The 5000-nt window shown below is 35.5% G+C and overlaps 1 long non-coding RNA gene across 9 annotated transcripts in view; it reads left to right on the forward strand.

Annotated features, from left to right (window-relative positions):
- LOC106876349 (uncharacterized) overlaps nucleotides 1-5000 on the forward strand; it is a 278921-nt gene that overhangs the window by 94166 nt on the left and 179755 nt on the right. For 4 of the 9 annotated variants that reach the window (XR_001410236.3, XR_016241376.1, XR_016241374.1 and 1 more), the window contains exon 2: nucleotides 2200-2597. This is a non-coding gene — a long non-coding RNA (uncharacterized LOC106876349). Of the gene's footprint in view, nucleotides 1-219; nucleotides 861-2199; nucleotides 2598-5000 lie in introns of those variants that run through there. The other 5 variants (XR_016241380.1, XR_016241378.1, XR_016241381.1 and 2 more) reach the window with 3 other exon arrangements.

Genomic DNA, 5000 nt, shown 5'->3' on the forward strand with positions numbered 1-5000 from the left:
CATCATCATCATCAACATCATTGCAATCATCATCGTCATCATTTCATCATTATTATTATTATTATTATTATTATTATTATTAATGCACCATTAACCATGGTTCACTCCTCTTGAATTTAAAACAGTATGGTATGATTTTAGTGGAAGTTTAGCTGCTATTGCTAGCTAGCGGCGTAACCACATTGAGATTCCCATCATTGGGCCGTCCGTCATACGTCCAATATTGTTGATGTCGTTGTTACAGTTGCATAGTCCTTGATCGGCCTCGACCGTGTAGGACCTACTATCAAAAGCATTCCAGCCGTGACCTTACCGTTTTTTTTTACCTATATGCAAAACGCAGGATCACCTTATCCAACATGTTTCTTTCCTTGGGACAGTATGGTGTGAGTTGAGGAAGATTTAACTGCTTTTTCTAACAAATCGATCGTATGACCACATCAAGGCTCCTTCTATTGATTCGTCATTCGTCAAATCGCTAAAGGTGGTATTTGTGAAGAATCACCTCCAACACCACCACCGGTCCTACCTTTTCTCCTAGATTTATCCTTTGAAATGTGTTTTAGCTTTGATTTTTTTTTTTTAAATTTAGTAGTTAGTTGTTGACTCCATGAGATGAATATTAGCAGATACATTTGTCAAAGTTAAACCGTATACGCCCCCTAGTGCTTAGGACAGATATTTTCAATCGTATACGCCCTCTGGTGGACGGAATATCATCATTTATTTCTATGAGTAGTGGTGCAATAACGGCACGAAACACAATGCTGCGACTTGTTGCACGTTTAAAAAAAAATACGGACGGAGGAGATTCAAGCTGGCCCCAGGATAAAAACTGTGTAGAATGATCAGAGGAAACGGTAAAAACATTTAGTATTTCTCATAGAAAGATGTGAAATCGTTTGCTTCTTCGGGAAAGGCTCTGTTCAAATTCTACAACTAAAATATTAAACACACGCACAAACACTTCTATATATATATATATATATATATATATATATATATATATATAGATACATACACTCACACGTATGTATAACTTTTAATGATTTATAAGTATTTTTCTCTCGTTCGATATTTTAAAACTTCAAGCACGCACGACGCATACGCGTACACCTGCATAATTTATTTTTAATTTGAATTAAGAAAACTAACGTAGGAATGACTCTCTCTCTCTCTCTCTCTCTCTGTTCAATATAGCATTTTAACAGAAGTGTTTTTTTTTTGTTTTTTGGGTTTTTTTTTTTTTGCTTTATTCTGCTATCTCTATGGGTATCTGTATGCGTGTGCGAGGTATAGTGAAGCTGAGTGGAGAGAAAAAAAGATGAAGATATGTTTATGTAGCAATCAGTATTGTTCGTTAACTTCGAAATATTCACTAGATTAATAATCATTTTCAATCTATCTATCCATCTCTCTCTCTCTCTCTTTATATATATATATATATATATATATATAAAGAGAGACACTTTCAAATTTATCAGAATATTGAGGCTGAAGATTGGAATAGTGAAATTTCCATTCACTTAACCATGAAACGATTCGTATCCAATTAACTAAAGGCTTGGTTTGTTTACGCTTTTCCCTCCGGTTTTTTGTTCTATGTGTGCCATAAATATCGCCATCCACTTTAGAGAAAATTTGTAGTTTGGAATCAGTAGTTCTTTGACTGCTATTTCTAAATTTTCAGTATGTTGGAGAAGCAACTCAATTGCTAATCCCTGTATATTTATAATGATAAATAGTCTTACCGATAAAGGTTTTTTTCATACTGAACTACTTGGCAAAATTGTTAATTATTAATTCTATTATTAATTGACGATTCTCTGCCCTTATTCTTGTATATATATATATATATAATACAATAATTAATATAATTTATGTGTGTGGATATGCTGATATACTAGTATGTTATAACATATTAACGCTACAGATACAAAAATCTCATTACGGTTATAAATACATAATTACGTTTCTGGATTTGCGCTCGTATGTCACACATATGTATATTCATATTTCATCGAAAATATCTTATGAATGTGCAGATGCGTGCGCGCAAGTGATTCTAGCGGAATATATGTTTTTAATGTATGTGTGTGTGTATGAATCTTTTTATATGTGTATATGTGTGCTAGATCATATACGTGTATACGTGTGACTTTCATTTTCTCTTTTCTTTTCTATCTACTTTCACCTCAGAACAGAACAAGCTGTTGCGGCCCACCAAGAGCTGTCAGGAAAAACTGCTGATACTATCCGTTTATCTGATCTATAACTACAAGTGCGCTGTATTCCAACATTGAGTTTGGTCAGTACCGGTCCTCGCTTTTCAGCTTCTCTCTAACCAGATGATCGTCAAAAACAGCAAAAAGTCCTATTTTGTGGAGTATTTCAATATCAAATGAAAAAAGAAAAAAAAATTTTTCAATACTTATAAAAAAAAAGTTTAAAATTTATTCAAAAGAGAAAAAAAAATGTTTTAAACACTTTAAAATTTCCATGAACAGTGTAAAAGTGAAAGATATCTAAAAAAAAAAAATACATTTTATCAAATTTCCATTGTCCACTTATTGGAAATTTTGCAGTGAAATTTTTGGGTAAGTTTTATTTATCATTATTCACACACATACAAACACACACACACACACACACACACACACAATTTTACATTCACCATTTGCTAAATTTCTCTTCTTTCTTTAAAGTATTTTTTATTTATTTCTATCATTTTGCTGTATTACGTGTATATGTATGTATATAAGTATGTGCATATATATATGTGTGTGTATGTGTGTGTGTGTGTGTTCGCTACTTTTCGTTGTTTCACTTCGCTTCTTCTTCGTATGTTAAACCTTACAATAGTGGGAGGGAGTTGTCATGTCCCGTATTCTGGAACCACCAACATCCTGACATCAGTTGCCAATCATGTTCACATCTATTTTTAAAAAATGGGAGGATTAATGGGGGCGAAAAAAAGAAGAAAGAACACAAGAATTCCAGTACTTAGATAATTACTGAGTTCAAATCCGGCCGGATCTACTTTATAAATTTTCCCTTTTATTATCGATAAAAGTAAAAAAAAACATTAATATACTGGCATCGAATCAAACGGGTATTTTTATTTTTCCCTGTTTTTTCCTACCAGCGGAAGTTTCTTTTCTTTTTTTTTTTTTTTTTTTTGCTTTTAATTTGAATATGTTTTAGTCAGAGGAGGGAAAGAATCTTCTTTGCTCTGAAAGAACATGAAAATGCTAAAGGAACCTTTGAGCTTGGGGTGGAGAGAAATTTATCGTCATATTGCTTAACTGGTTCAAATGCTTGCAATGATATGGCCCGGCCCTTGGTCCCGGCTGTGATGTTTAAATCGAGTAATTGACTTAGCCTGCCAGACCCCTCCTTTGGAAATGTGTAGCTTTTTACATTAAATAGACATCGTAATGAATAATAATAATTATCTTTCTGCTGAAGGCACAAGGCCTGAAATTTTGGAGGAAAGGGGTTAACAGGTGCTTATTTCATCGATCGCAAAAGGACGAAAAGCAAAGTCTACCTCGTCGGAATTTGAACTCACAGCGTAAGGACGGGCGAAAAGCTGCTGAGCATTTTGTCCAGCGTGCTAACGTTTCCACCAGCTCGCCGCCTTAATAACAGCAATAACTATTAAGGCGGCAACCTGGCAGAATCGTTAGCACGCCGGGCGAAATGCTTATCGGCATTTCGTCTGTGTTTACGTTCTGGGTTCAAATTCTGCCGAGGTCGACGTTGCCTTTCATCCTTTCGGGGTCGATAAATTAAGTACCAGTTGTGTACTGAGGTCGATGTAATTGACTGGGCCCCTCCACCAAAACTTCGGGCTTTGTGCCTAGAATAGGAAAGAATAACAATAATTGTTTGAATAACCATTCATTTGAATGTACAACGTTTTGCAGATCAAAAACCACAAGCTGGTTGCGACTTTTTTTCTCTAGGTGGTATTAAGAGCTGTATAAAAGCTAATTATTTAAGAGCTGATTAATACTCTTCATAATGACTCTTAATTATCATTTCCCATTTTCACAGAAAAATTGAAACTCTGAGTATTTACACTCTAATGAGTCCTTCTCGGTTCATTGCAGTACTGTTTTATAACAAGCTGCTTCAAGAAACAACTAAGAAATGGTCTATATTAATATGATATAAATGGTTAGGGCGGCGGGCAAAATGCTTAGTGGCATTTCGTCTGTCTTTAAGTTCCACCGAGGTCGACTTTGGCTTTTTAGCTTTCATCCTTTCGGAGTCGATAAAATAAGGACCAGTTGAGCACAGGGGTCGACGTAATCGACTTACTCCATCCCCGAAATTGCTGGCCTTGTGCTGAAACTTGAAATCAAAATCGTTATAAATCGTTAACAAACGGACTTTAAAGGTACTTGGTTTGGTAGTTATACGATCGCAACATCACGCTTTAATCGATTCAGTTGCAAATGAGTAAACCTGCGACGGACTGCTGTCTCGTCCAGGAGGAATGTTGTGCTCTCGGCCACTCATATACGCCATGGAAATTGGATAATCGGCCCTGTGAGTCCTCGGACCCGCGACTAAAATGTCCAGAGAGTGATAACGACGAAGAGACTCAATATTTAAATACAGCTTTACACACATACACACACACACGCACCACATACATGCGCACGCTCACACACACGTACAATCATACATATAGACGGACAAATGATAGATATGTATGCATGTTTCTTTTTCTTTCATATTTTTGTCTTTTTATATGGAGACTACTGTGTTTCAGTTTGATCCTGTCAATTTAATGTTTTCCATATTTCTTGTCAATCCTTTAATATGTTTGGTTTGAAATAATAATATCCCAAACTCCATAAAACCTCGCGGCGTCATTGTTTGAATAAAATTATGTTAATGGTCGACTTGCTGCTGCGTTTTGCAGTTGGCAGCACGAGATCATGGGAATAGTGATGATGTAGCGGAAAAAAATATATCGCTGCCGGACT

Source organism: Octopus bimaculoides, chromosome 4 (assembly GCF_046866305.1).
Source record: "Octopus bimaculoides isolate indiv1 chromosome 4, ASM4686630v1, whole genome shotgun sequence".
In the NCBI taxonomy this organism is placed as follows: Eukaryota; Metazoa; Mollusca; class Cephalopoda; order Octopoda; family Octopodidae; genus Octopus; species Octopus bimaculoides.